Source organism: Glossina fuscipes, unplaced genomic scaffold (assembly GCF_014805625.2).
Source record: "Glossina fuscipes isolate IAEA_lab_2018 unplaced genomic scaffold, Yale_Gfus_2 3, whole genome shotgun sequence".
Classification (NCBI taxonomy): Eukaryota; Metazoa; Arthropoda; class Insecta; order Diptera; family Glossinidae; genus Glossina; species Glossina fuscipes.
Genome location: NW_023998417.1, coordinates 7,942,766 through 7,963,770, shown reverse-complemented (window position 1 = coordinate 7,963,770; position 21,005 = coordinate 7,942,766). Strand labels below are relative to the sequence as shown.

Sequence of the window (21,005 nt, the reverse complement as noted above, 5' to 3'; positions counted from 1 at the left end):
TTTATAATGAGGTTACTAAGAATATCGGTTGATTATTAACAAATAAACATTTTCAATAAACATTTTCAATTTGTAATTCAATAGAAGGTTTATTACTCCGTTAAGAACTCTACCAATCGGTGACTGGCAATTAAAAATGATCGCTCCATGTTGTTTGCCAATTAATGCTGCCTTAGTGTTGTCGTTCATCAAAATCAGTTCAACTTTGTCTGAGGGATAGTTTACACATTCGGTTCGAATGGTGCTTTTGGGGAAGAACGTACCGAATGGGGTATAGTGCCTTCACTACTTTCTCGTTAATCAGAATATAAGTCCCGGGGCACTACCAGCTTGAGCCTCTTACAACATTCACTATATATGCAAAGGTTGAAGATTTTTTCGTATAGCTATCTTATAGGTTAGGTGTCTGTGTTTCCATGTACTGGTGATTATGTTATATCTTTGATAACTTCTTCTTATAAATATTGGCGTAATTGGTGTGAAATATTGAGAGGATAGTATTAAATATTTTTGTTGTTGTCTTGAATGGTTTTTCAATATATTTCATGTCGTTTATCCGTAGCCAAAACAAGAGAAAAAGGAGGCGAGTCACATGGTCTTGTGTGATAATTCACATTATTTTCCTACGAGATAGTATAAGAACAGTTTGTACCCACATCTGCTCTTCTGGATTCCAAATTCAATAATAATAAAAAAAATTTAAAAAAAAAGGAAGGACACGCAACAAAAATAACAATTTTTCAAAAGAATTATTTATAGGAATTTTCTTCAAAATTATAATATAAACGAGTTCGTTAAGTTCCAAGAAATAAAGAATATTCAGTTTCTCTCTATAGAATTTATGAGAAACGATTCAATAACGAAGCAGCTTTGCTTTTTCGTTATTGTGGCTATTATATAAGGAGTTTTTTTTTTGTTTTTTTTTTTTTTTTTAAACTATAATCCACATATCAACCGAAAATGTATTTAGTGTAACCGTTCCATCTTACAGCAAGGAGGCGGAGGAGGTGGAAAAGAGAAAAACGCAATAAATGCCCAGCCTTTGTGTTTTATCATTCATTTTCATTAATACTGTCAGTTGCCTTTTGTTTAGTTGGCTTAAGAAAATGTCATATTAATTATAGGGAAAAAATGAAAATGTTATAAACACTTTTTATTTAAAATGGTTGCCTTACATTAAATTAAGCCCTTCAAACGAATTTATTGCTGGCTAGTTCCATGTTTTCAGTCCACTCTTTTTTTTTCGGTCATTGCATCAGTAGCATGTAGATGGAACAAGTGAGTGTTGTTTTATGGGGGATTATTTATTATCTTACACCTCAAGTTAATAAAGAATCTTTAACCTAAGAAAATTTAACCTAAAAGTAAATATCCCTTTAACGTAACAAACAATTCCTACCAGCAAGAAAATACAAATTATGCGTTTAGTAGCAGTGCAGTCAAGAAATCATCGAAGAATTTCGGACTCACTTCAGCTAGGCACTCCCAGCACCACGAACAGTAAGAAGGGGATACAGTTTCTAAGTTTAACGCTATAAACAATTCGAAAATTCTGCTTCAGTTCTCACTAGCTTATTAGATTTACGCATCTGTGGGTAGTTCTCTTGCCTTTACCGAAAACGTTCCATTTTATTCCTCTTGCACTTCTCTACGTTATAATTTTGCGTACTAAGCAAGTTCCGCCTAACAGGGTTGCAATTTCGACTCTTTCCATGTTAGGTGCGATTGAAAGTTGTGCACTCTACACCTTGTCAGACCAAGCTGTTAGGCTGTTCTATCTCTAGTTTCAAAAAGTCCACACTTGTACAAGCTGTCAACATTCAGTCGAATTCCTAGTCTCCTATGGATTGCTAGGTTATGCCTTGTTAAATATTTCACTTCTATTTTGGAGCAAAGTTAAATTTGAAGCTGAATGGTTTTTTTGTCTTTTTTTTTTTTTGCTTATACATAATTAATAAACGCGAAGTAAACACGGTACTTGGATCTTTCAAACTTTTTCGTAAGCTGAAATTTATATATATATAGTCCTCTTCTTACGTATAGTGTCGTACATTTTCCATTAATACCTTTTTCTATTTAAAAAAGAAAAACGCTGTAACTAAGATTAATTGTTGTTTCATTTAAATTTAATTTATTTAAATGTCATTTAAGTTAAAAAACGAAAGAAAAAAAACCCCTTCCAACAATACCTTTCTCTTCCTCTCTTTATAACATTGCATAATTCTCTTTTGATATATGAATATATATATATATATATATATATAAATATGCAAAGCATGTTTACCAATGTTCGTATATATGTAGCAGTAACATAGCTTTAGGCTATTATTATATTTTTACGGCCGATTTTTGATAATTGCATTTTGCTATAATACACGCTAAAGCATGCTAAAAATTATACGGCAATCGACTTGGGTGATTTTGATGTATGCGTGCTTTTTTAAGTATATAATAATATATATATAATCTAGTTCCTCCGGTTCATTAAGTACGATATGCTGATTATTTGGAATTCTAAAAAAAAAAAAAAAACTTAAAAAGACGTATTTGAAAAAAATTGTAGTATAATAAGGTAGTATATCGGAACACTACACGGATGTGGAAAATACGGATGGAGTGGAATAATGTTTTGGGCCCTTTTCTATATGGAATAAATTTTTCCTACAAAGCAGACTTTTATTTTGAAAACAAGGTCTAATTTGTAATATTTGATGACGAAAGTTGGTACAAAATAGAAATTTGACCTTTTACTTTTACTGTGCTTAGCTTAGACCACAAACATCTATTATTGGACCTCGCTAGACAGAAGGTTTCTTATAAGTTGGAAGCCTTTGTAATTAAAATTTGTTTTTGGATTTTATGACAAAGCGTATTTGCCCGAATATAATAACTTTTTAACTTCTTTTAGTACATTTTGTGTCTATATGACGTTAACATCTCTCTTATCACTGCGAAAGCAATGGCGGTAATGGTACTTTATAGAATAAATATTATCAAGTATGACGTGCACAACAAAATTTACATGTCTACCTGTCTGCGTGTGTGTATTATATCGTTTAAGTAAGCAAATCTATCATATATTTAAAGAAATGAATAAATATTTGCCTACACAGTAGCGAACGATAAGTATAAAATCTCTGTGATTAACGATGATGTTTTAAAAACAAACAACAATGAATTATTAAAAAAAAATAAATAAATAAATAAAAGATTTTTCGTAATAGCATTATTTTGTAAGCAAGAATACTTGAAAGCAAGGGTGTCGCGCTAAGAGCCCGCGCCCCCTCTAACAAGTTAAATTAATTGAAACTTAATTTACTGATGATTTCATTGAGATGACTCGTAATAGAGGAGATCAAGTCATATGAAGTCATGTACTGCTGATCAAATAGAATTTAGAAAATTGACAACTGAGCTCAACGACATTCCCAACCATCATCCAAGTATAGGAATTCATTCATAACTAAAGAGGCAACGGTAGCTTGAGACCGAAAATGCAATCTATTGTTGAAATGCCTTGTAAAAGGTCGCCTGAGAGATTTTTCAGCGTCTGTCGCACTTTCCAATTCCGAGTCTTTTTCATACATTGTCGGATAATGGACCTCGAAACCGAAATTTTAATCTCTTCCTATCCTGGAAACTTCTTGGCGAAAAGAAAGAAAGAGATAGCAGATAGAGATGAAAAGGGAGCGATGACGAGAGGGGTGGAGAGAGAGGCAATGACAACGAGAACGGGGATGAGAGAGAGAAAAAGAAGAGAAAACAGTAAAGAGAAAGAGAGAAGAAGAGATCGCAAACCCAAACGTGAGGAAGACAGTTTTGATAATATTTTGTTCAACGGAAACTTAAAATTGCAGAGCATACCGATATTTACGCCAATTGAATAAAGCCAACTCTGTAAGATGTGTTTACGCTTTAACAAGAAAGATACATGATACCATTTTGTAATCAATGTTCCAGTCAGGGCAAGTTATTCTTAATGTACGAAGAAAAATATTGGCCCGCTCTCATGATCGAGTTTGGATCTTCCGATTTAAACAAATATTTTGTTTTCTTCATGTTTTGATAATCTTTTATTTCATGGCAAAGTAAATGATTAAGAATTTTAAGAAATGTGTATATGTGTGTATATATATATATATATATATCCACACATTTACGTAAGCGACAAATGAATCACTTCCACTGCTCAATTCACGAAATATATTTATTACGTTATAACGTTTGCAACATAGTCCGTAATGTTCATATACTACGTAAACTCGTGACTTGAAAGTTTTCGCAATGTTTATGAATTAACAAATTTTCAATAATAAACAGAGCTTATCTCATAATGAAAACTGCAAGTAGAGGACCTTATTTAATAGAATTTTGAAACTTTTTTCTTTTTTTTTCTCCTCTAAATATGTTTTCATTTATATTTTTTGCATATCTTGTTTTTGTTTGATATCCATTTTACTAATAATGATCATATATTGTATAATGAAATAATAAAAGGGCTAAGCAAAAAAAAAAGAAAAAAAAAGAAGAAAATTGAGATTAAAATATAAGATTGAAAACTCTACACAAGTAATAGTTAAAATGAGAGAAGACATGTAGAGGGCTTTAAGAGACGTACAATACACACATTAATGTATATCATCTCTAGCAATAAATCGATTAAAAAGGTTCGGAAAAATTTTTTGTATTATAGGTTTTTTCAAGTCATTGTTTCAATGTGTTACCAAAAACGATGCGGTTTAAATGTCGAAATGTACTCATATAAGCGCACAAACTCATACATACTTACATACATACTTCATATTTACTTCAATGTGGATAAAAATTCGTAAGGGAATTGACATAAATGACAAATGTCAACCGTATGATGGTTTATGGACTACATAAAATTTCATAAAATGCCCTCATTGCCAACAAATTATGAACATAAACTGTGCCTTTTATGCCTTAAATAGCATATTTAGCTAAAAGTAAACGAAGTTTAAAATCAAAAAGGAACATAAATGAAAAGATTTTTCGATTAAACTGAATGCGAACGGTGTACGTACATACATGTATGCTGTGCGTATACTTCCGTTTTTAGCAATGTGTGACAAAGTTTATGATTTTCAAAATTACAAAATATGGTTTAATAATAGCATGATGAGATGACAACAAAAATGAAAAAAAAAAACAAAAAAAGAGGAAAAAATATCAAAAACTGATGAATTAAAGGGTTCGTTTAGCTTTTAATGGCAATTACGTTGGTATTAAAGACATTTAACGCAGATCAAAAAATCAGGACAAAAAACCGACAAGACAAACAAACGATTTGTTGTTTTACGTGTAGTTGCTGTTATTGTTGTTGTTATTGTTATTGCTGTTGTCGCCGTGGCGTTGCTTCATTACGAACAACAATTTTCTGTAGACTTCTGTTGACATTTTGGCTTAATTGCACTGCAATAATCCCAAACAAGTACTTGGTAAAGCATCGCGTAAAACCTTAAATGATAAATAAAACTAATAAGAAAAAATTGTTTTTGAAATTTTGCGCAAAAAAAATAAAAAAAACAAATGCAACAACAACAACAACAAGGGAAAATGTGCGTAAAACAAGCCTACAATTTACAATCAGTATCAGTCAACGGTTACCAGAAATAGTACAAATCCAGAGGAGAAAAAAAACAATTTTTTTTTTTTTATATATATATCGAACGACTACCATTTTTAATCCCACGGATGCTTTTTGATTACACTAAAAAAAAAATATAATAAAAGGCAGCCAACGATATATGTATAGGAACAAAAAAAAAAAAAAGTCCGTTGTCAGTACAGCACTTTGAGTAGCAAACGAAAAATACAAAAAAAAAAAGGAGAAAAATAATACAACAACAACACCAACAAGAACAGTTGACATGAAACAAAACGTTCGTCGCTGGACTAATTGGCTTAAATGGGGAAAATTTATTTAAGCACATTAGTGGGATTTTGTTTTCTTTGTGCGATCAAATGATTTCCTTCTCTCCCGATTCGTGTGTGTTTGTGCAGCAGCATATATGAATCATACATGTATGTGTATATATATATATAGTATATTAGTGTGTGCATCTGTAAAGATTACTTTTTTCGCAATAGTTTTTTTCTTTTTTTGTTTTTCATCGTTGAACCATTCATTTTTGTTTTTGCTTCTCTTACCTTCTTGTACTTATTATATTTTGTTGTTTTCTTAATTAACTTTAACAGCTGGCAATATGCAACATCAGCCGCCACCAGTCAGATTTTAAAGAAGGATAAGAGAGGTTGTTGACTTTCTATCAGTTAAAGAGATGCAGAAGCGGGGAAGGAACACGGGCGCACAAGTAAGGTGACGATGCAAGAATAGAAGTCACATTGAATTTATGCTAAAAATTGCCGTAAAAAAAATGTTTTTTTTTTTTTTTTTTTTTTAAACTGATGCAACAAAAAAAAAAGACATTTACGCTTAAATATAATATTATTTGCGCGTCCCGATAACGTGGCTTCCGATTCAATAACAATTTAGTATTATTGAAGGCAGACGTTTTTTTAAAATATTTTTGTTTATTGAAATGAGAGAAGCAGAGAGAGGGAGAGGAAGAAAGAGAAAGAGAAAAACTTGTGGGTAATCCTTATAAAATAATAGTATTGCGGTTCTGATTATTCCAAAAATAGTTGGCGAAAAAGATTCTCGTATCTCATAAGTAAGTTAAAGCGAGTTTCACTCTTGTTCTTTTTTTACAAAATGTCAAATGCTTTGTATCCAGTTCCAAGACGTAAGTTATTACTATCACAATGAACTTCAAATATGTCAAGGGCAAGAAGGGAAAAGTGAAAAATTTTAGAAAAATCATTATCATGAGTTGGTTTTCTTAAAGAAGTCATCAAAAGCTTTGCATTGTTAATCGGATAAGCGAAATTTTTTTTATAAATAGCATATTTCCGGACAAGAAGAAAAATATATCGCGCCCGTTTGCGGGATAAGAGAATACAAACGAACATAGTTGATAATTGGTGTAAACAGCTAAGATAGCTTTAGCTAGAGAATAGCATCGTAGTATGTTACTTACGAAATCACCCTAAAACTTTCATTTTTCTTGCTGCTCTTTCCTGTATTTTTATAGCCACAATTTCAAGCGAATAACGTCCTTTCAAAATTCCTTTCAAAATTCCAATCATGAATATCATGGACTTCAAAAAGACGCCAAACGTATATTCAGAAAGTGATCTTGATCGAAAACGAAAATACTTTACTTTCTCTCCGATGAGTATACGTGAATGTGTTCAAATAAATATGATAAAATTATTATACTCTTGCTCTTCAATTTTGAGTATAAAATTTGTGCTTATTAGCAGTGCGAGTAGTCATCTTCCGATGCTGTAAATGAGTTGATTATTATGCAAAGAGGAAGGACGTGTTTGTATAACAGCGTAAGCTAGAATTCAACGGGATTTCATCCACGTTTATCTTTGAAGCAACTATGCATAAATAGTTAGAATTTGTTTGATCAATGTATTGCATATATTAAAAAAATAATTAAAGTACGTCTCTGAAAGGAGGACCAAATAAGTGAAGAGTTCAGAGTCACGAAGTAAACGTTTTGTTTTTAATAAAAAATATTTATTTATTTTTTATTTATTACTCCCATCAATAAGATCCAATAATTAAATAATAAAAAAAAAAGCATATTGATTTTCTGCAAAATTTGAATTTACTCATTAGCATTTTACCTTACTTACTGTATTTATTAGTCCTTCTAAAGTGATGAAATTAATCGAACATAGCTCCAAAATTTTCCTGCGTTATTCCATTGCACGATTTATCGAGACTCTTCAAATAGATCTCAGATTCCTCAACGACCGCATTTATATGATATAAAGTTTTTTCGATTGAGGCAAGGGGCAGCATTTCAAGCTTTAATTCAAGGACATTTTCTCGCTGAACGATACAGCGCCCTTTCTCTGCTGAGAGTAAAGGCCGCACCGCTTTTTCTTGCCTAAATTTTCATCCAAAATAGTGAATAATACTATTTTCTAATATCTTCCGGACATCGACAGTCTCTTCAAAATCTGATTATCGGCTATCGAGTGAAATTTTTAAGATTTTTTCATTTACTACCATTTTTTTATCGGTAAACATTTTCTTTCTTGGGCATTGATTGCATTCAGCATCGGGCGATGCCGTTTAAAATTGGCGATCCAGCGATAAACTGTTCCTTTCGTTGGGTGGGGACTTTTACCCAAAACTTTCCAAGTCAACGTTGAGTTTGATAAAGTCTTTTTTCCCGCTAAAAAGCTACGTTTAGTCAACACCAGAACTTGAAATTTGCTTATTCACTGCTTTGAAGTGTCACTAAAACGACTATAATTTTAAGATCGATCCTTTTTGAAAATCAAATGGATGTAGATGTGCCAGTTTCCCAAATTATTTATTGATATGTTATTTACTGACTTCTGTAAATAGAATATGAATGCATCTCTCAATTAACTAGCACACGTTTTCCAATATGCGCTTGCTGCGCAAAGACATAGAATCTCATTAATTAGTCGCCAACGACAATCATTATTGGAACTAAACTGAACTGAAAAATTGTAAAGTTAATCCAGACAAGAGGAAATTTTATTTTGTCTAAACCATTCTGTTTTGACACTTAAAGAGAATAGTTTTAATGAACTTGAAATGATGTCGTTGGGAACTAAAAGACAAGAAACGTATGGGAACATGTCGAAGATTTCAAGCCTCTTTTTTTTTACTCTCCTTTACTACATGTACTCAATCATACGGTTTAACTATTACTTAATCGCGGTATCTTGCAAAGTCGCCCGTCGAAAATTATTTAAGAAATAGAATATTAGAGGAACATAAAAAATAAATAAGTGTTTGGTTTAATTTAATCGCTTAATGAAAAATTTTAGCCAGCATTAGCAACACTTTTTCGAGTTTATTAGTGTTTGAAATATTAATAATTTTCACAACTTTTATCTTGTAAATTGAAATCATCTCTCGTCATCATTCTTTAGATCCGTCGATTACTCTGTCAGTAACTTTCGGACATGTGTTCGTGCGTAGCTTGATAAGGCCCTGACAAAGAGGCTGCTTGTTCTCATCACCATGTAAGCAAAGCTCTAAGCCAATGAAATAAAAAAAAAAAAAAAAAAAAAATAAATATAAAACTTTTGTTTAACTATTTATTTAAAAACAAATCATCTAAATGAATATTTATACGAATGTACAAATAACAATTAAAGTAAGAGACTACGAGGATTCGAATAAAGACTTTTTAAGATGTGAGGGAACAAACAAAAAAAAAAGAAAAGAATAATGACAATAATAACAACCATACAAAGTAACTGAGAGAAAGCGCACGTACTGATGAGTTAATACAGTTGAGAGATGTTGTTCATGAAAGACTATAAGATATATGCAGTTGGGTAGTGCAAGCCAAAATTGCTTTTTAAATTCTTTTCCCGGAACTTAAAGTACTTTATTTTAAGTTCGTATACACTCCCTTGGTTACACGATTGATGAAAAGATGACTCGATTCCACTAACCAGAGGTAGCATTATTGTTAAGTTAACCACTTTTCGTTTGCAACGCTGTAAGTATTTTCTGAAGTTAATTAAATTTGGGAACTTACTTACACACAAAAAGATGTCAACGAGGATACAGAATTGTTTCAAAATTAATTTCCATTAAAAAAAAAAAACCTTATATTTATTACAATATATAGAAAAAAAATTAATTCACTTTAAGCACAACGGTACGTCTTCTTGACTATCTTTCGAAACTAAAATTGATTAGGTGTTCATCTAACAACAATGATATGCAATAAAATGATATACAACAATGCACTTGTGTGACAGATGTCAAAAATAAAGGAAAAATCAATAATAAACGGGAAGCTGCTGTAAGCATTTTACATAAACTGAAGAACTAAAGGAAAAGCTTCGACTGATGATAACATATGCTTGTCGTCTTAAAGCTTTTATTGACAACAGAGATGCTCAGAGTTTTTAATAGCAATAACGATAATAATTGTAACAATGAGACTAACAATGGCACCGGGGATGCCGTACTGTGATGACAAGAAAGCACCCTTAACAACTAGCACTAACACTTGAACGAGATGCTAATCAAAAGCATCAAAATGTTAAATGTTTTTAGCAATGATGCGTAGATTGTGATAAAGAAAAGACCAAAATGACAGAAATTGAGAGAATAACGTTCAAAAAAAAAAAATGAACGAGAGAAAATCAGGATGAGAGCAAAGCACAGAAAAACAGAGAGAGAGAGAGAGAGAGAGTGAGTGTGTGTGTGTGTGTGTGTGTGTGTAGTTATATGAAACATATTATAAATGTCATGTTATTTTTTTGTTAAAATTTTGATATTTTCAAGGCTGTTCCTTCTATCTTTTCAATTAAATAAACAAAATGTTTTGCTAACAATCATAAAAACTATCTTCCTTTCAGGTGATTGGAATAAAACAAAATCGAATTTCATATCAATTAGGGACGAATTTAATGTTTTTTGCACATTTCTTCACATTTCTTCGTACAGCACATAGTTGAAATGCGTGCATAGATAGACAAGACAGGCTCTACACATTTTTATGGTAAATGAAATCCTCGTGTTTGCGTTTATTTGAAAATGTCAATGTATGTTAAGTTAAGTTTTGTCTGTTGTGTACATTCAAATGCACATGCATGATGATGATTTTTCTGTTTCTGCTTCTCAACAGCTGCGTACATACACGCACATAAATATTCTATACTACTTTCACGTACGTACTCCACATACTATATGAACGTTCACTGTTATTATTGTCGCCGCGTTTTCGTTGCTCCTGTCATTTCACATCGTTTTTGACAAACGTCACATAAAACGCGAGTAAGAGTTTTTTGTGACTTTTGACCAAATCGAACGAAATTTGTGATATTTTTCTAATAATCCTTTTATTTATTTTTTTTTTTAATTTGGATAAAAACCAACAAAAATTATGTTCCTAACCGTGAATACCGTTGAAATGTGTATTTAAAATAAAAAAAAATCAATTACTCGATGATAGCTAAGAATACAATTTTTGGATTTCACAAATGTGAACCAGAAAAATGCCACTGAAACTTTCCAGCAAAATATAGCAAAAAAAAAAAAATAAAATAAAATAAATAAAAAAAATAAAAAAAATTAAAAAAAAAAAAAAAAAACAAGAATTCTAGATTGTCTCGCAATTAGAAATTTATGGTGTCGCGTATTTGTGGTTCGTCGGTTGAAAACATTGTCGTCGTCGTCGTTGCCGTTGCCGTCATCATTGTCGTTGTCGTTGCCATTGTTGTGCTTTATAGAGAAGTCGGTGTCGGTATCATTGTTTGCATTGTTGTTATTATTCTAGTGCTGCTGGTGTTTGCCTACAGCCTGGGTGTTGAAATAGGAGCCGTTCGCTGTAACTAGTAGCCACCACGCGCGCTTTGTGGTTATTCTAAGTGGAATCACTGTGATGCTATACACGGTACCATAGTAGTTGTGCACAGTAGCTGAAAAACGACTTTCTGCCACGGTGTCGTGTTTAGTCATCGAGTTTTTCATCTCACACTAATACTTATGCATACACTAACACATCATTGTGATTAACAATTTTCTTAATTTTTTGCACACATACTGACAATCGATGCCGTTCACTGTATTGTTATTCCTACAACCGATATTTTCAATCATTTTTCTTTCGAAATTAAAATTCACAAGGAAAAGAAATATTAATTGAACCGTGTTATAAATTCTCAGATGCTTTCGCTCTCATACTCTGCTCTATGACTAGAAAGTTGTAAATATTTTCAGAGAGAAATTGTGTTTACATTTTGCCCTTTTTTTTTTTTTGTTTTTTTTTTGTCTACTTTCTTCAGATATCCGATTGCGTGAGGGTGTTTGTGTGTATTTAGGTGGATATATATAGATATATATATATATATATATATATGCACGAATACACATATATATGTGTGATGCGTATTTGTATTAGTGTGTGCTTGTTCTTTGTTTTTCTCATACAATGTCAATAACTTCTTCGTAACGTTTGTCTCCGGTGTGTTGTCCTTCAAATATTTGTGTCTACTCGGCTTCATTCCCTTACTCGTGCTCTTGTAATTTATTGCAAGCATTATTACAAAACCTGTGCAGAATTGCATACGCATGCATGATATATACATATATATACACATATATACGTCATATACGTTCACGTACAATTGCTTACACGTTTGTATGCGAGTAATCTATACATCAATGGGAAAGAAAGAGTGAGTTGCATTTAATTTAATCTTAAAATGATGAGTAACCTTTGCAACAACCTTGTCGGTTGTCTCTGAATGATGACAACAATAGCATATATATATATGTGTGTGTTTGTGTTTAAATGCTTCAGACTTTCACTCATATGCAAATAAGACGAAATAACATTTTGCTACTGCATGCCATTCACTATACATTATGGATATCAACAGGTTCTCGGAAAATGGTAATTAAGTGGTAAGTGTGAATACTTCTCAGTAGAATTTTATGCCTCAGTCATTTAAATTTAATTCATTATAAATAAAATAAATGCTCAGTTTCCGAGTGTAATAAGTACCGAGTAAAGAACTTTCACCGATAAGATTCTGTAACGAAAAGTATCTTATATCAAATTGAAAATTGAAAAACTGTAAATTTCTAACACCAAGGCTTTTCAAATGTCGAAAATTATTTTTCACATATCATATTTTGTTGATGAATTCTTTGACTTGTGAACTCTCACACTTTACTAAATGTTGCGATTAAAAATGGAAAAAAATTTGCGTTAAAACCTTTTTAAAGATCACATTCTCCTTGCGTTGATAGTACTTCTTAACTAGCTTTGCCTATAACTAGCCTTTAACTAGTGCCTATAGAGAGGCCATCTGACTGGGCTACTGAGGAATTAAGCAAAAAAGAGAAAAGTCTATATTTTTTTCCCGTATGATAATTACTCCTGACGTTTCATCTTACGAGAGCATAACGCAGGCGACGAAAGTAGGAGTTAAAGTATGCATGCAGACATGCAATAAACTGCTTTCGTCTATCCGTCCTGTGCATGTTTGAGAAATATGCTTTCCATATATCTAGTAGTAGAAATTATACGCGGTATCCTGGTAGCGGTGATGTTGGTCGACACGGAAAGAATGGACAAAAGCGCAAGTTTTTTGCACGACATGCTTCGGCGTAAAGCCACACGAGGGCGATATCTGAACCCCTAATCTCGTATGCAGATGGCGCAGGGTGAGGATCAACAATCAGTAAGGGCCCTTCAGAAAGTAAGGGGAAAACGGTTCCGGGATGATTTTACCCCAATGTCGTAAGGCCGCTAGTTGACAATGCACAGCAATTGAATCAATAGGTAGGTAAATAGAAAGATAGATAGGTAGTTTAAATTTCTTAAAATGATTGATTTAAAGTGGAACAAAATAATTTTGAGCTTCATCTTGTTTAAACCTGTGAAACAATTAACGAGCAAAACTGAAAAACGTCACAGATTTAAGTGATAATCGCTGCTGTAATCAAAAGATGAATTGTGATCAATAGGATGTTGACTTTTTAAACTGCGTTCTAATCAATGGAATCTTGAACGCCGTGGCCTGAAGAAGCTTCCTGGGATAGAAGTCTTTATATCTTATTCATAGTGTAATCGTATGCTTGTAATTGGTTTTGTAAATGGTTACTCAAAGTTGCAAATGAGTATCATATTTTCGGACAAAAACCATTTCGTTATTAATTTTAAGTCTGACATCATTCTACGATTCTATGCTACTAGCCTTGCCCGGTTGTATATATTTGGTGTTAGAACGTGCCAGTGCGTGGAACGAGTGCAGCGTTAAATCTGAATTATATCCACCTTGCTTGGATCATGATACCCAGCCATCGATATGAATCGGGGGCAATATTTACTAACACTAAGATAATATTTAGCGAGAAAATGAAAATAATCTATTTCGCTAACGATAATTAGTATTTTCTAGCTTCCGGTGAAAAATGAGCTAAACAATTGATCGAAACCTTTTCCTTCAAATAATACTTTTAGTTTTTACTTCTTTTAATGTTATAATGTTACTGTCGATCCGCCTGAGTAGTCGAAGGCGAGGAATCTCGACTAGCAAGTCAATGATCGTGGGTTCGAGTTTTTAATAAAAGCCGTTAGCCGATAGTTATTCGTTTAACAACATTGGTGTTAAAAAAAAAAAATTAAATACGAATATTTGATTAGATTGTAATTGTAATTATCGGGATCTGCTGAATTAGTAGAGTTTTATTTTCCAAGTGTACGAAGATCAAATTGCATTTTTATTTTTTCGTGTAGGCCTGCTGTGCATTTTACCGGAAATTTACAGACATTTCATCTGTAGTGCGATCTTGATTTTATCAAAAATTTTTTAAATATAATTTTGCAACTTTGTGTCGAGATCAATTTCATGAAAAAGTCATAACAATATTTTGTCAGACGTGCAAAAAAAAAGAAAAGAAGAAACCTATCCAACGAACACTTCATATATTAAAAGGCAACCAGATAATAACAATAACAAAAAAAAATAAAAAAATAAAAAAATAAAAAAACAATAACAAGAACAGCAAGAGTAATACCATAAACGACTTGGGCGATATGTCATTTGAATGCAACATCATCAAAGGTGTTAAATTATTCTTTTTGTACGTTTTTCAAGGATTTTGACACTTGAAACAAGTACACTTTCACATACATATACGTGGTGTGTGTACAAACACATAACATACATTGCATTCAAACAAACAGCGGTTAAGAGCAACAAAGCTAAACTGAATTTCAAGAGTCTGGTCGAAGTGAAAATTGAGATGCCTTCTCAGTCCAAAAACAGACAAACAAACAAAAAAAAAAAAAAGAAACAGAGGGACACATACCTGGTGCGGACATCTGACTACGTAGAAAATATTCTATATGAAAACCAACATCATCATGTTTTATCCTCAAATATCGCAAACATAACAGCAATCATTACGATTTCTTCTTGGTGTTGCTAAAGTTTCTGTTTTATTTGGTTTTCTTCTACTTTCGTATGTTGGGATAGTGCTGTGTGTGTGTGTGTTTGTGTGTGCGTTGTATCATATTATATTCTGTTTATAATGTTTGATTTATGGTAGAATGTCAAATTATCCTTGATAAGTCATTAATATATTTTTGGTTCACAATTGTTTTTGTGTTTGCTTTTTTTTTTATTTTTTTTTTATTTGTTTGTTGATATTGTGGTTAAAGGAAAAAAAAAAAAAAAAAAACAAGAGAAGGTGTTGGTGTCATTGTACGATTGATTGTTTTACTTGTATGTAGAAAAGATCATATGATTTCACTGGATATATGCATAAGAGTCACAACTCTTGATTATTATTATTATATACTTCCAATTTAATGAAAGCAACGAAAGGAATGATCAACTGAGTGAATGAATGAATGAATGAATGAATGACTCACGGATGTACCGAGCGACAGCTTTTAAGTAAATCGGAATGAATCGAGTCATATATATATATATATGAGTGAGTCGTGTTAAAGAATTTTCTGCTTTAACTTGTTGATTTAGGAATTTTTACGTCTTGTGTCTGTAAGCAGTTGTCTGTAAATTATTGTTGCGGTTGTTGTTGTTGTTGTTGTTGTTGTTGCTGTTATAGTTGTTATTTGGTTACGTTTGCTCATTTCATAAAGATGATTATCTTGTGATTATGTTTATTTTTATTGTTTTAAGATTATCAGATACCAGTTAGTCAGTCGTCCTCTGTTTATAATATACAATACATATATAACGAATATATATATATATATCTTAGTTTAGGTATTCGTATATGAGTTTGTGTATATTCATGATGCGTATGAATGCAAATGCGTTCGCTTGTAAACTTATATGATGTTGGTATGTAACGTGATATTTACTTGTTAGAGTTAGTTGTTGTGTGTTTCGATGCCTTTCTATGATTGTCTGTCTATGTGCTCTCGTCTGACTTGATTGTGATTCATGTTTGATTAAAATGTAGTTTTTACGAAGAGAAGCCTTTGCCACTGTAACTTTACTAAAAACGAATTGTTGACTGCATTTTAACGAATAAAACAACAAAATTGTCTGCTTACATAAAGAAAAAATTAAATATAAATTTATTAAAATAATTTTGTAAGCAAAATTAAAAAAAAAATAGTGTATATTAGAGTTTTCTCAAACCACTTAAAGCACTCAGATAATGCATACCAAATATTGTGTAAACAATTTGTTTTTGTTCAGCACAAATATCCGAATCGAGAAAAACCTATGGCGACATTCACGCAAATGCCCAGCAAAGATTTTCTTATCAGTTTCTTAATTCTTTGTTTGATTTCAATTCTTAGTTCTTTTGCTGTTTATCCATATGTTTGTCCTTCCTTGTAAGAAAAATACATTCCAGGCGGCGTACTAGCTATCACAATATGAAACTAAATTTTTTGTAAGGAAATGATAAAAATATTTTCTGCGAAAATTGTTCATTGTTAGGTATACCTTTTTCCCATCTGTGTGAGTATTTGTGGATGCCAAGCCAAAAAAAATATCTGCCTTCTTTGAGGTAAACTAGGAGCCGAGCCCATTTCGTATACGTCCGTAGGAAATGAAGTGTTGCTTAGCAAGTGCGTTTGCCATCGATACCATCAAGTGGTAATAGTTAGAACTCGAGCGAGTGATCAGTAGGACGCACTAAAGGACTAATGCTTCCGATGTGTCGCGAACCGATTTGCAGTTGTAGATAGATGGACGGATAGCGTGTAAAAAAGTGCACTTGTTTTGGCTTTTATGCATAGTGTGACGTCTTCTTGCAATGCAATGAAGCGATCTTAGGGTCTTACGTGGATGGTACGTTTGGCTTTACTCATAATTTTTGCATCTGGGATAACACAAAATAAATCAAAAGCATTGTCTTTGGTATCGCTCATGGAAAAGCGAATGCTATCGGTAAATACACAAAACTCGAAATCTTCGCAATTAACTCTGCTGTTGTATGAAATTGTATTGCTATGAGTGGCGAAATCTTTGCCATATGTCAGCAAGATAAAGGCGATTAAATAATAATGACGTTGACAGCTAGGATTATCTGCAAGCAAATTCCGGTTTCAAATTTACACTCTCACCCTCTATGACGTATTAATATTTTGAATAGTTGTTCAATTCTGATTCGATGTCCATGTTCATCCCCAACAAATCGTCCTTCTATGTCTGAAATGTTCAAAGTTGCAAGAGAAAGTTAAAGTTGAGAACATATGTTGAAAATGGGCGTAATCGCATTCGAATACTCAATTAATTAAGGGCAACTTATAATTTGGTACAAATTCTTAATTGTAGTTAACTTGCCGCTCGCGCTTAAAGAGTTTATCGACAATTCCGTAAATAAATAAAAATTTTACCACATAGTCTTTGAATAATTTTCAGCTTTCCTACCTATTACCGTACGATAAATTATAAATTGCGGCTAGTTGTCAGAGTATGATGCCATAAACTATCAGAAAAATTAATTTTGCCCTAAGACGAATTTTAGATATTAAACTCGTAACAATCTGTGTAACGGCTTTTTATTAGGTATCGAAAAAAAGAAATAGAAAAAAAAAATTTATGCCGGATTATAAAGGAAATATAATAAGAAGATATATAAAAGGGATGACGTATGCCTGCCTTCAAGCCAAGTTCAGTGATAAAAGGAAAGCTATACAGTTCGAATTTGGTTTGAATTACATTTTTTTTATAGCCGCCAATAGCTTTCTTTTTATTGACAAAAGGAAAGACTTGATTAAAAAAAAATGTGTGCATCGCATATTAGGTCTTCATATGCCGTATGTATGTATATATTTGCTAGACTTCGATGTATGCGGTATATTTCATTACAAGATAAATTCTATATGGTACGATATTCGGCGGCTTTCGAAGTGGAATTATTTTTGTAAATTTTAAACTGAGTATGAAGATATATGTAAACCTGCAGCTACAGGTATGTCTTATTTGTTTTCCTAAGTAAAACGGCCTGAGTTTCTTAAGCCGATTTCACTGATTTTGGATCGTTAAAGGCGAATGGACTTGTTTAAGCATAAACTCGGGACTTTAATTAAGGCTTCGTGCATTTATAATCGAATAAAGAAGAAATTCTTTGATTTTTTACCAATTATGAGCGATTGTTTGGATCGACTATGCACATTAGTATAACTCGAATGTAACGAAAAGAAAGTTATGAGAAGAATTTTGACCTCAACTTATAGCGAATAGTTTGAGTGAGTTCGGTAGATGCACTGCACTGATAGAAAAATAGGCGGTCTTTCGATCCCGCTTTCACACCTACCAGAATTTGGACGGGCTTAGTCTACATATCTATGTTGTCCCTAGATTTTTGGTCGTTCTAAGTTAACTTATAAGCTACCTTGAAACTCTCGAAACCTACCGAAACCTCGGAAATTTTATACTTTAGGGTTCCACAGACGGAATGACAAAATTAGTATACCAACTTTTTGCGAATGAAGATTACAAAGTGAGAATAGTAAAAAATAAATGATGTTATGCCATAAAGAATATCAATAAAAAAGCATGTTAGCTATTCAGCAGACGCACATAAGAATGCAGGCAGAAAGTTACTTTGTTAAGCGTTATATAATGAGCGTAGAAAATATGATGTCAATCAAATGCCTATAGAAAGTTTTCCTATCAGTTTTCTTTACCTAAGAATTATGCAAATCTTTCCTAATGAATGCAAATTTTTAATGTTGATGATAGTCAGGAGAAGAAGCTAATAACAAATTTTTTGCAGGCATTAGATATGCCAATCAATTAATTGAAATATTTAACACATATGCATGCAATAAAGATGCCTCTCCATTGAAAGACGAATACCTTTAGAAACTTGCCTTGGTAATAGGAACCTTTTTTTTTTTTCTCTGTACAAGAATACACATTTTAAAAAAAGACCCACACTCTCTCTCTCATATTTAACTCATATGGAATCTTTGACATGAAATGAAAAATGCAAACATGTTATGTGTGTGTGCATACAGAGTCAAAGACCAAATTGCATTAAACTTTGCAAAGACCTCACAATGTTATGCTGGATTTCTTAACGTAAAATAAACGAAGCAAGAAATGAAATAAGTAACATATCGCACTATTTGTATAATGCAGAAATGGCCAAGAACTCGATTGTGAAGCACTTTAGCAGGATAGCAACCATGGGCCTACTATTGCTATATTAAATAGTATTTAAGCTTTTGATTGGACAATTTACTCAGTACATTCCTGCAACTGCTTTAATAAAAAGTCATTGTCAACAGACAATTCGAGAAGATTCGACTCTTTCGACTGATAAACCGATGTTAGATTTAAAAAAAGGTTGTTGCGCCTATCCCTGCTACATAGTAAATGAATCAGGTTAGGGCTTTCAATACCAAGCGTAGATAGGAATTAAGCACTTCTAATAAACTGTAAAAAGCTTGAACGGGTCGCTTTCTCTAGACTTCTCGTCTTTGCAAATTTACACAAAATTCCACATTCACTTACATTAAAATTGGTGTAAGATTTTCGTTGGTATAACTATGAATCAGCATAAATCCTAAAATTCCCGACTATTTAGTGTAAAGTTTTCCGTAATTACGACCCCTTTCCCATTGAGTGCTTTGATGCATGGCAAGAATAGTTTGTAAAGCATTTTCCATTGCCAGTGTGCATCGTTGCGCATGTGCAGTGAACATGATTTTAATTACAAAAAAAAAAAAAAAACATGCAAAATAAAATGTAGAAAAAAAAAAAACTGTAAATAAATAAAAATACTACAAAAAAAAAAAAATGTTTTTTCCTTAAAATCATCTAAGCTCGATGTCGTTCGTATATACTATTCGCCTGGACCTACCAGCGAGACCTACAAGAATAATCTATAATAAACTAACCTCATAAAAGCTTAAAAGAAATCTTAACAACTACAACAACTATATACAAGCATAACATGTATAAAAACACGTATCATATACATACACTTTCGTACACATATTCACACGCACACACTCGAATAATTCATGCTGTTGCTGTTGTTTATGTACCGACCAAGTATGCCACCAACTATGTCACCTTTGTTACAATATAAAATACAACTTGAAGAACAAGAGCTAAGGAGATATATAAAGAAAAAAAAAAAAAAAATATCATAATAAAAAAAATATAAAAAAAAAATTAAAAATTAAACTATCAGGCGACACTCTTACTGTACGCGTACAAAAAAAAAAAAAAAAAAAAAAAAAAAAAATAAGAAGACGTAGAAAAAAGAGCTTAGCATCTTTCTTACATTCCTATAATACTTATACGAATGTGTCTATTTGTCCGCATAAAATTAAAAGGATATAAACAAAGTGATCTGAACTCTTTGGCCACCAACTAACTTGTGTTGTGTTATGCTATTCCTGTTGTTATTTGTGTCATTGCGTTATTACTGTTGTTGTTGTTATTGTTGCTCTTGCTATTGCTTTTGTTGTTGTTGTTGTTACTGTTGTTACTGTTGCTGTTACTTTTTTGCGTAGTCACTCAGTATTAACATAAATGCTGAGATATTTGTGGCCTCTAGTAACAAACAAGCTCATAATGTACGACCATCGTTATAACACACAAATGAAGTTACTGTTCTTCTTTATACCCACACAGATGAACAAAGCATATCCACCTAAGCGCATATATATATATATATATATACATAAAAGTAGGTATATATACATATACATATGAGAATATACATTGAAAGAAAAAAAAAAAAAAAAAAAAAATTATGAGATTTAAAGTATAATGTGTAGCCGCTCAAGTTGATTCAATGGACGTAACTAAGCCTTCCATTATAAAGATCTTACTTGTGAAAGCAAGATTTTCTGTGAAGTATTCCCAATACTGCTAAACATTTTTTTGTACTAATGAAACATATCGCTTTATAATTTTATTAAAAATATATTTATAGT

General features: G+C 32.1%; 1 long non-coding RNA gene across 2 annotated transcripts in view; it reads left to right on the top strand.

Moving 5' to 3' along the window:
* Positions 1-10,799: 10,799 nt before the first annotated feature.
* The window catches only part of LOC119634704, a 78,286-nt gene continuing 68,080 nt past the window's right edge, over positions 10,800-21,005 (top strand). The window contains exons 1-2 of one of the 2 annotated variants that reach the window (XR_005246971.1): positions 10,800-11,501; positions 12,167-12,514. This is a non-coding gene — a long non-coding RNA (uncharacterized LOC119634704). Of the gene's footprint in view, positions 11,502-12,144; positions 12,515-21,005 lie in introns of both variants that reach the window. The other variant, XR_005246970.1, reaches the window with a different exon arrangement.